Raw genomic sequence first — 12,500 nt, 5'->3', positions numbered from 1 at the left:
CAAATCTATGAATCAAATCATGTAGTTTATTATTATTATTACTATTATTATTACTATTATTATTATTATTATTATTATTATTATCATTATCATTATCATTATTATTATGATGATGATGATGATGAGTTACTACAGTCAATTTCTTTTAGCGAAGCAGATTTGTACCAACTCGCACCGGTGCCCTTTTAGCTCGGAAAGTTTCCTGATCGCTGATTAGTGGGACAAGATAATTCTAACCAATCAGCGATCAGGAATCTTTTCTGAGCTAAAAAGGCACAGCTGCGAGTCTGTGCAAATCTACCTCGCTCAGAGAAATTGTCTATAGGGTTTATTAAAACGAAAGAAGGGCTTTTTCGAGAGTCCTTCGGAAGAAAATCTTCACAGATCTCTGAATGGCTTAAGAAGAAATGGCCATAAACTAAGCATCGAGTTCTGAATAACCCTACAACAGAATTTCTGAACGACTTAGGAAGAAGTCTTTCCCGTATCTCCAAATGCCTTCAGAAGAAATAGCCGTAGACTTAGTATGGAGTTCTGAATGACTCCAGAATAGATTCTTTCTGGAGCTCCCTAAACGGCACCTGAAGAAAATTTTCCGGTATCTTCAAAAGACTTCAGAAGACATAGCCGTAGTCTTAGCATGAAGTTCTGAATGACTCCAGAACAGAATCATCCCGGAGAAGTTCTGAAAGGCTCCGTACGAGCTTCAAATGACTTCTAGACCTGATCTCTTTTTTTTTTTCAAACTAAGCATGTAACGCAGTGAACATTGTTAATGGGTATTTTTGGAACAGGGAGCTGACTGTGAGAATTGTGTATTACAACTACAGGATCAACAGGAGCCTCTCCGGAACACCTTCATTTACAGCTGGTTTTGGTGGTAACTGCAAAAGTTGTCGAGCTTTGTAGAACATAATGTACGCCCCTTGAATGATCCTTTGCTTGGGCTTTTGCAACGATATCCTATAATTGGAGACTATAGGAACTAAGGAAATAAGGACGGAGACAGAATGGTTCAACTGAGCGGTGAGTGACGTGTGGTTCTTCAACAGGATAGTCCCAAAATTCGACATTGAAGAAAGGTCATATCCAGATCGTATTGGTAAATATATTGTGTTGCTCGTCGTTTACTTTAGCGTGATGACGTATGCGGAGAAAATTTATTGCATTCCTGTCTTTACCTATCGCCCTGATGGAAAAAGACATGAATGCCATCGATTTCTCTGAAGAATCTGACGAACTGACGACACACGGCACAGAAATCTCTCTTGAAATCTTGAAGGAAACTGACGAACTAGGAAAGAATACGATGAAATCTTGAAGGATATTGACGAGCTAAGGAAACTGAAAGATGAAATAAAGGAAACCGAAGAACTAAAGAACTTGTCAAAAGCCCTTAATGCTATAAATAAGGCACCTAAAAAGAGAGGTCAAAGAGCCCTTAATGCTATAAATAAGGCACCTAAAAAGAGAGGTCAAAGAGCCCTTAAACCTATAAATAAGGCACCTAAAAGGAGAGGTCAAAAGCCCTTAATGCTATAAATAAGGCACCTAAAAAGAGAGGTCAAAGAGCCCTTAATGCTATAAGGAACCTAAAAAGAGAGGTCAACGAGCCTCTAATGCTAGAAGTAATGCACCTCAAAATCGAGGTCAAAAAGCCCTTAATGCTATAAATAAGGCACATAAAAAGGGAGGTCAAAAAGCCCTTAATGCTATAAATAAGGCACCTAAAAAGAGAGGTCAAAAAGCCCTTAATGCTATAAATAAGGCACCTAAAAAGAGAGGTCAAAGAGCCTCTATTGCTAAAGGTAATGCACCTCAAAATAAGAGGTAAAAAAAACCCTAATGCTAGAAGTAAGGCACCTCAAAATAAGAGGTCAAGAAGCCCTTGATGCTAGAGGTAAGGGAACTCAAAATGTGGGCCAAAGAGGCGAATTAAACAGCCAGCATACCTGCTCCTCACCATGCAGGCTCCTGGTACTTACACCCGTCAGTGAGAGAGAATATATATATATATATATATATATATATATATATATATATATATATATATATATATGACTAACACTCTTGATTTTAATTAATGTAAATATCAACCACAATGGCATTTAATATCGAATTTTATCTTTGGGAATGAATATCTATTAAAAATTCATTAATGATAACAGCTTCTGGCTGGGCAGAAATTCGAACCTATGCCTCTTAGCCGAAACCATGCTTGCAGAGAATGTAACCAACCATGCTATCAAGACAAATAAAAGTTTATTACAAGTCTACCGTACATATTCCTGTCGAATTCAGGAATCTGTTCTTAGATTTGAACTAAACTCATCTCCACTATGATAGCTCATTAGAGTTTGCAACACGTTGTTATTGATACATATTCATGATAAATAACCACGTGTTGCTAACTCACTATAGTCTATTTTTTATAGCGGTGCATATTTGCACCCACTCACATGGGTGCCCTTTCAGCTCGGAAAGGTTCCTGATACCTGATTGGTCGGAAGTATTTTTGTCCGAACACCTTCATTGTTCTCAAATAATTACCAAGTAATGTGAATCGAAACTTATTTATTAACCTATATTTCTCCATCAGATATATGTTTTGACAATAAACAATGTGAAAGAATAAATATATTATAAAGAATCGTCTTGGTAAGTCTAAATTTAATAACACAATCCGCCGAAGTCAACGACAGCAGCTTGTTTTCGGATGCACGCTTTGTAATTTTGTAATTTTTCACATATTTTAACGCAAATTGGGATAAATTACACTCAGCATAAGTTAAACATGTTATTATAAACTTTCTTTGAATACCAGAATTTACCAAAATCATGGAATTAATAAAACCCAATATTTGTGAAAACTTAAAGGGAGGTAAAAGAACAGCCTGTAGCGGCCTGGTGGGAAAACGATCCCTTCTGACTTGTAGACGCAGTTTTTTTTTTTCTTTCGTAATATAGGTCGGTCTATTCCTTTCAGTTTAAATAGTCTTGCATTGTCTCTCTCCCTATTATTTGGCTTATTATTTCCCCACATTCTTGTTCCTCACCTAATATCTATCTATTTTCCCGATATCACTTCTTTCATAAATGGGATATCCGCACTACGATTCCTTATTTTTTATCCTCTGTCGAAAGTGATGGCTTGAAGGGAAGCGCGTGCTAGTCTCATTAAAATATTGTAGAGGCGGGAATAAAGAAAAAATACTATGCTTAATTTCAGGTTTACAGAATAGGTTATACTTTCTGCACAGCATAAAATTTATGTTGTTATCATTGTTTACATGCTTACTGACGTAAGGTACAAAACATAAGGAATCGTAGTGCGGATATCACATAGGCCTATATGAAAGAAGGGATATCGGGGAAAATAGATAGATATAATGTGAGGAACAGGAATGTGGGAAAATACTAAGCAAAATAATATGAAGAGAGACAATGCAAGACTATTTAAACTGAAAGGAATAGACCGACCTATATTACGAAAGAAAAAAAAACTGCGTCTACAAGTCAGAAGGGATCGTTTTCCCGCCAGGCCGCTACAGGCTGTAAATTTAGTTTTAATGGAGATTTCTATGAACAGGTTTTTGGTATGGCTATGGGTAATCCTCTGTCTCCACTTTTATCCAACATACATATGGAATTTTTTGAATCTAGATTAATCCCTTCAGTGTGGTCTTCCCAAATGGTGTGGTATCGATATGTTGATGATGTTCTAGGTATTTTAGAAGAAAATTTTAATCTTGAGGGCTTTGTTTCAATCATTAATTCATTAGTACCATCAATAAAATTCACTATAGAAAATAACCGTATCCCATTTTTAGACGTTTTAATAGTTAGAGAAACAGATAAATTTAAGTTTTCCATATATAGAAAGCCTACAAATAATTTTTCATATGTACATTTTTACTCCGGTCACGCTAAAAATATTAAGCATTCAGTTTTTTCCTCCATGTACCTTAGGGCATTGAGAATTTGTAGCCCAGATTACATTGAGGAGGAGTTCACTAAAATAGAAAAAATTGCAACAGATCTTTGTTATCCTAAATATTTCTTAGAAAAATGTATGAATAAGGCTAAGAAAACATTTTATAGTGTCCAATTAGAGAGAAAGAAAACAATTAATAATATGCTTTGTTTGCCATTTCATGTTTGTTTTTTAGATGTTATACCACTTTTGAAAAAACTAGACATTTCTGTAGTGTTTAAATATAAGTGTACATTAAAAAACATGTTAATTAAGAATAGTTCTGGAAATGATAATAATGTAATATATAGCATTCCTTGTTCAGAGTGTAACCTATTTTATGTCGGCCAAACATTAAAAAGTATACCAGTCAGATTAAAACAACATCAGGTGGCCGTCTCCAGGGGTTCTCTTAATAATGCCTTGGCCTCCCACTGGTTAGGGTCAAGTCACAGAATTGGCTGGTCAAAGACGGAAAAAGTTATCCATGTAAATGACTATTTCCAAAGGAATATTGTTGAATCATTATTAATCTCCTGTACTCAAGGTAGAAATTTGAATCTAAGCCCAGGTCTGTTTTCCGTTAATCCAGTATTATTCTTTTATCTAAAATCTGACTTCTCCGGAATTATTAAGAAACTGACAGCTGTTGGATCCTCTTCTCCAGTATAAATACGATGTCTTTGTATATGTATTCTCATTGCTGAGTTTGATAATGTCCTGAGTGGATGAAAGTACTAACTCCAATCAAGTCTTTTTCATTTTTCCTTTCGTTGCTATATATATATATATATATATATATATATATATATATATATATATATATATATATGTATATATATATATTATATATATAACTACATATATATATATATATATATATATATATATATATTATATATATAACTACATATATATATATATATATATATATATATATATTATATATATATATATATATATATATATATATATATATATATATATATATATATGACAGAGATAGAGAGGTCTTATCTCTTATTCTTTTAAGAAAGGCAATCGTTTTCGAGAATAGTTATCGAAATATATAATCACACCGATATATTTGAAATCCTTAAATATTGTGGGAACTGACTATTTCAATTAATATAGGTCGGAATTATATATCCTGTGTTTGCATTATTCTAGCAGCTGCTCTCTCTCTCTCTCTCTCTCTCTCTCTCTCTCTCTCTCTCTCTCTCTCTCTCTCTCTCTCTCTCTCTCTCTCTCTCTCTCTCTCTCTCTCGAGTTCTAGAATAAGTTAGATAAGATCATAAGAACTCTCCAAATGCTCTACCAAAGAGCAAATGGAGTCTGCGAATGGACTAAAAAGTCTTTGGGACATTCAAAATCCTTGTAACTCTCTCTCTCTCTCTCTCTCTCTCTCTCTCTCTCTCTCTCTCTCTCTCTCTCTCTCTCTCTCTCTCTCTCTGTATATATACATATATATATATATATATATATATATATATATATATATATGTAAATATATATATATATGTATATATATATATATATATATATATATATTACCTGTATCCAATATTTTATATTTGGATGTTCCCAAGGATCACACAAGACCGCTAACTACTTTGCAAGTTGGTGTAGGAATTATATTTCTTTCGGGTGAAGATCCCATGTTCCAAAGATGTTCAAAGACCACCTAAAAACAATGTTCGAACGATATATGCCCGTTTTTATTGCGAGTTGGAATCATGGATATCAAAAGTTATCAGTAGGGGTATTACCATAATCATCATCACTTCATAAATGTTAATAAGCAAACCTCGTCAAGCCATACATTAAGATCACCCAATTGCCACCTCTCCACCATCATCTTTAACCGCCACCTCGTTATATCCTTCTACCCCCATCCCCACATGTTTGAGGTTTAAAGGTCTAACAGTTATGATGAGATCCTTCTGGTGGAAGCTTTTCAGTCAATGAAAAACTAAATACTAAGATGACAATATTTCATACAATTTGCTTTCCAGGTGTTTAAAATTATATCAAAACTATAAATAACGAAGAAAATATGCGAAAGACTGATTGAACAAATATCGATAGTAATGGATTTCTTGAAAAGCTTACCGGGAGAACACTTTTAAGGTGGTGAACATCAGGACATGAAACGACAAAAAAAAAAAAAAAAAAAAAAAAAAAAAAAAAAAAAAAAAAAAAAAAAAAAAAATCGTAAAAATACGAATACTTAATGCTAAGGAAATATTTCCTTTTGCCTTGGGAAGGGTGAAGCCAGCTAGACTCGGACCTTTGAGCATTGAGCAATCGTCTCCAGGGAAGGGGGTTGGTGATTCGCTTGGAAGTAAGCGACTTACCAGATAGGCCTAATTTGATTGATTGATTGATTAGGAATTTTTTGTCATCCTGACATCTAAGGTTATTGACGCCGAACCAGATAATTTGAGTAGACAATGTGTTGATAGTTTAATGTTATACCCTGCATCCTATATACCACAACATCACTATAATAATACACCAATGAACTTTCATTGCATGTCATTTCACATATTTTATCTCAACCAATCACTTCTGAAACAATATAGATTATGTTAACTGATGTTGCATTTTAAATCTCCAACCTTAGACTAATATAATTGATATATCAAATAATACTATTTTCTCTAAGAGGGCCGGAGCCAAGTAGCCCGTAACAAAAGCTGACCACAACCACACCGAGCTACGTGGCTCATGATCGAAATCAAAGGAAAACACTGAAATCAACAACTAAACCTTTAAAAAACCTCATCACCTTCGAAATTTTGAACAACGACCACTTATTAATGATTGGTGACCCAATAGGTGCTATTTGAAACGATACATTATTAGCGCCTAATTATAATGCGTAGAGTATAAGTATGTGGAGAGAGAGAGAGAGAGAGAGAGAGAGAGAGAGAGAGAGAGAGAGAGAGAGAGAGAGAGATGGGGGGAATGCTTAGGAAAATGCAAACGAAGGATATTTCCGCGTTATGAATATTAATATGAATAGTCCGTTCCAATAATATTCAACAAAATTTTATATAGAAATAGGATAGGAAAATTAAAATAAAAAGTTATGATAAAATATTTTGATGAATTAGTTTCGAAATAATATTAGATTACATTTCTTAAAAGAATAAAAAAAGTTCTCTCTCTTTTCATATATATTCCATTCATCATCGCATTTCTTTGAGTGATATGGGTAATTTCCTTCCTCCTCACATTCGAACCATCCTAACGATGTCTCGCTTGTTTAACGTGGGCCACCTTTCAGCGCAAGAGGGGCATGATCTCTCCAAGTCAGGTCTGGCCAAGTGGCACCGGTTTTGTTGATGGGTGTACAGTATAGTTATACAGCAATGAGAAGAATATATATATATATATATATATATATATATATATATATACACATATATATATGTGTGTACATGTGTATATATGTGTATATATATACAGTATATATATATATATATATATATATATATATATATATATATATACATATATATATATGAATATATATAGATATATATATATATGTATATATATATACATATTTATATATTATATAATGTATATGTATACACATGCATATATATATACATATTTACATATTATATACTGTATATATATACATGTATATATATATATGAATATATATAGATATATATATGTATATATATATATATATATATATATATATATATACACATTTATATTATATAATGTATATATATACATATTTATATATTATATACTGTATATATATATACATACATTATATACATATACATATATATATATATATATATATATATATATATATATAAATGTATATATACATGTATGTATATATACATATAAATACATACGTATATACATATATATATTATATATATATATATATATATTATATATATAATATATATACATATATATAATGTCACAATAACCAAATTTATGTAACTTTATTAGCCATAATGATCTCTTAACATTTTATAAGTACTCCAAGCACCCGTTGAATAGTTTTTAATTCTACCAGGCTTCAATATGAATGGATAACTTGTGAAGAAACCCTACCTTCCCTTGGTCGGACGAACCCAACCATAGCAAAATGAAGGTACTCACCGTTAATAATCATGGCAGAAAGATAGGAAACTTCTTCTACACTAAATTACTGACATATTTCTTCATAAAAACTTTGAGAATGATGTATGAGGGAGGAAAAACCACTATAAAGACAAATTATGGGGAAACAGAGGCATTCCCTGTGGAGGTTGGCCTCCATCAAGGATCAGCTCTGAGCACAATCTCGTTCCTCATCATTATAGACACTTTGACATCACAATTAAGAAAAAACGAAGAATTGGAACTGATGTTTGAGGACGATTTAATCATATCAATCACAGAAGAACTGCAAAAGAGGTTTTTAGCATGGAAAAGATCCCTACAAAGGAAAGGATTGAAGGTGAACATTGGAAAGACAGAGCTAATGTTTAGCAGTAGAGGACATAAGATGGAATTATTCTTGGGGAAGATGGAAAAGTGCTAAAACAGAACAATAATTTTAACTTTATCACTCACAATTTTACAGGAATCATATGTTCTGAGGACAGTAAATCAACCGTAAATATTTGAACCCATAAATTGAAAGTTGGGGTTAGAGCTTACTCTTTTAATGATTCAGAAATTCATTGAAAATTGAAGTGGTTTTGGTATTGATTGGCGACAATCTTATTACATTGGAAAATTGCATTTCACCATACAGGAGATTAACAATAGACTGTAAACACGCAGTTTTTTCCGTTTCTTTAGCACTCAAGTTAATGTGAATGGTCAGGATTTCCTCCCCTTGCTTGAGTGACAGCGAGCCAACGTCGGGTCAAGCTGTCAAGGAGAACTAGGATGCTTGTAATAGGAATATTGTTCCATTCTTCCATGAGTATTTCCAAGCTCTTCAAAGGTTGTGGACTGTGCTACACGACCGGAAATGGCAACCTGAATCCTGTTCCACACATGCTCGACAGAGTTTTGGTATGGCACAGGCCACTCCATCTAGACAATTGTCTCCTGTTCTAGAAAGTGATTCGCCGCCCTAGTACGATGGGGACAGGGATTATTGGCCATCAAAATGAAGTTAGGGCCAACTGCACTATAGTATGGTCTCACGTACACATCAAGGATGTCATCCTTACAGAAAATACTTACCACCGTGCCTCTCTCCATGACATGGAAATCCGTTCTTTTAATTTCCTCATAATGGTAATGTTCACTGATGTTGGCACTATTAAGCCATTCATGTTCTCTCCGCCATGCCCGTTGCTTCCTGTCAGTGAAGTCCAGACAATATTAGAACTCATCAGTGAACAGAACTGGAGCGCCCAATCATTGTGTGTCTAAGTGAGATGATCATGTGCCCAATTCAAATGTTCCCGCCTGTGATGTACAGTCAGTGGGATCTAAATATATGCCCTTATGGAAGACAATTTTATATCGGATGGGTGGATACATTCACACCCAAGGCATTCAGGAAGTAATTTTGCATGGAGCTAGCAGTCCAAAACGGATAACTCCATGTCTGAACATTGACTAAGGGATCTTGTCATTGTGTAGTTGACCTTTGACAACCACCGCAATGACAGTGTGCTGCAGTCCCAAAAGTTTGAGGCCGATTCCACGCCCTGTTAATAATGCTTTGGCTACCATTACATGTATCGGCAATGTGGCATAGTGAAGACCCAGATTCCAGCATTCCGATGCATTTACCAAATTACTCGGATGTCAAAAGACGTCTAAGGCATTGTAGTGGCTTTGAAAGCTCCAATCCTTCACCAACAATTAGCACAACATGCCTGAACTGAAACAGTGATGCTTACGTAAAAGCAAGAAAAGCCAGGTTGCGCGCTTACCTAATATCACAAAATACACATAGAAATGGGGCTTTTCATTGAATGCATGTCATTTGACAGTACATTGATTATCAACAGCAGCGACAATATAGACTTATAATATATCTAGAAAAGTACCTATGATTCCAAATCAATAACAGAAGAGGGAAGTACTAAAAAAAGCAGTGAAACAAAGAGAAAGGAACATAGCAAAAATAGAGAGAAGTAACTGGAGTTGTTTTAGACAAGAACAAGTTATTAAGGTTCAAAATGAACATTTATAAGACAGTTATTAGGCCCTTACTATTACTGGGGCAAAAACTTGGGCATTTAAGAGGAAACTGGAGGAAATGTTGGAAAGAACTCAGATGAGGATGGTGTGATGGATTGCTGGAATATTATTACTGGAAAGGAGGGATACTAAATGAGAATGCTAAAGAAACTATGGCCATGTAATAAAAAGACAGGAGGTGGAACCAATCCAGAGGGCTAAGAACATGCCAGTGATGAGGAGGAGGACTGTGGAGAGTCAGCGGATCAGAAGGATGGACGAGGTGCGGCGGAATATGGGTGAGGTGGGACTGGGGGAAGGATATGCAAAGAATGGGAAAATTCAACTCAAGAGGCCGACCCTGCTTCACGGTGAGATCAATAAGGATGAAAGAATACTTTCTATAAGGGATGCTTATGGAACGCCATTCAGTGGTATATTTGACCAATCTTGACGTGGGAGAGAGAGAAATGAAGGGGCAGAGGGGTCTACAAATGCGGTAAAACCTATGGAGAATGTGAAAAAGAAAATTCTTTAATGGGATTAATTCACTTGCTATTTGGGGACTTGATGTATTACAGAACAACATTTTGGTCTTTTACTTAATACAGCACTGCATTATTTAGAAAAAAAATAAAAGTTTTCACTTTTTTATTAAACATTCTATTACGTATTGGTTAAAAATCTGAATTTGCATAAAAAATATCAAGAAGTTTAAATAATCACGGGTCTAATTATTAATCGTCAAAAAGTTGTTTAGTTTAAATGTAAATGCATATACGTAAGAGAAAAAGACATGACAAAAATTATCTATCAAGAATGTTTTTAAAGCGACTGTTGGGAGAGAAATAATCTTAAAGAAAATACAAAAAGAGAAATGCGTAAATCTAATACGCAGTAGAAGATAAATTAACAAACACGCAAAGATCTTTCACAAACATCTTTAAAATGTGTAAAAGCTCAACCAGATGATACGCACATTTGCATTACAACGTAAAAGGCCTGGGTCGCCCTCATTTTCTCGGACTATTTGCAACCGGTTCGGTAGCGAACGAACCATAACCAAAACGGCTCTGTGTTGTTCGGTCGGTTTCCTCACTCCTCAGGCGTAGGCATTTTAGACCTCCTCCTCGCTCGTCATTTCAGACTAGAGCTTCTTCGTCAGTGTACAAAGGCAGCTGCAAAGGGCATTCGGATATTCAGTCACTGGGAGTGAAAAAGTTAAGTGGATTTTACATTTTAGATATACTATTATTTGTTGTTAGAATAATTACGGTTAAAAAATTAGAAAGATTCGTTGGATATTAAATTTCTGCGGTGTTTCGATACTGCCAAATGCATGGATCTTGGAAAGAAGTCAACTATTTTCTGATCCACTAAAATATTATAAGAAAATATAACCTTACTACTTTCAATTTGAGAGTAAATGCAAAATTCTTTACAGGGATTAAAACGACGAGTAAAAGTTTCTAAAAAAAAAAAAAAAAAAAAAATCAGGGCTAACTAATCTTTCTGATGTATTTGTGCTTTTTTTTTCTATCTTAAGACCGAATTCATGTCAAAATGAAAAATGATTGGGTATGGTGGAAGGGAGAAAACAGACAGGTCCTCCTCCTCACAAAAAGAAGGAAATTTATAACAATAATGGCAACAAGAACGGTAGAGAATCCTATGTATTGGCGTTAGAAGGAAAATAAAAACATAACGCAGAGGTAGTTTTCGATGCAATAAGAAGTCTAAATACCGAGCCTCGGATTTTTATTCTTTCTGAAATGCATAGGCTGGGCCAGACCAGGCCATGGAAGTGTATATACTAAATCTAAAGAGAAATTTGGTACATGAACTTAGTTTTTATCAGCAGCGTAGCCCCTCCGATTCAAAATATTTCATGATTTAAAACCAAAATGGGTTACTTTCCATTACCGAAGTTTAAATAATCTCTATTTCGCAGATACTTGGGCCTTTAACACTAAATACATAAGTGTACAAATAATATGATTAAACACTTAAATACTGCTCTTCGTTTTAAATTTCAGTCGATCTGAGTTTTTTTTATAACGAAACGGCAAATTTGTTTTCTTTTAGATCTTTCCAGTCATTGCAAGTGCAATTTGATATAAAAGGAAAGGAGTCTGTTAATTTTAACTTATGTTTCCCGTTAAAAATCATATACTGTATTTGTTTAGTTATCCACATGTTCTAGATATTCATCAATTATTTAGCTTTCCACTTATCTACTAATGTATTTTGAAGCTGTTGTGCTTTTCAAAAATATTTTTGTCGATATTATAAGGCATATTCGTTTCATTATTCACTCGTTCATTCATATATTCAGCATAGGATATTCAGC

At 34.2% G+C, this 12,500-nt stretch overlaps 2 protein-coding genes across 3 annotated transcripts in view; one reads left to right on the top strand and one right to left on the bottom strand.

The window, feature by feature from the left end:
• The window catches only part of GC (gamma-glutamyl carboxylase), a 123,307-nt gene that overhangs the window by 80,940 nt on the left and 29,867 nt on the right, over window positions 1–12,500 (bottom strand). The window lies entirely within an intron of this gene.
• The window catches only part of LOC137616368 (organic cation transporter protein-like), a 50,464-nt gene continuing 49,023 nt past the window's right edge, over window positions 11,060–12,500 (top strand). Inside the window, exon 1 of the mRNA XM_068346041.1 lies at window positions 11,060–11,370. The gene's annotated coding sequence lies outside the window, so the exon portion shown is untranslated. The remainder of the gene's footprint in view (window positions 11,371–12,500) is intronic.

This window comes from Palaemon carinicauda, chromosome 22 (genome assembly GCF_036898095.1).
Source record: "Palaemon carinicauda isolate YSFRI2023 chromosome 22, ASM3689809v2, whole genome shotgun sequence".
NCBI classification, from domain to species: Eukaryota; Metazoa; Arthropoda; class Malacostraca; order Decapoda; family Palaemonidae; genus Palaemon; species Palaemon carinicauda.
This window is presented reverse-complemented; position numbering and strand designations above follow the sequence as displayed.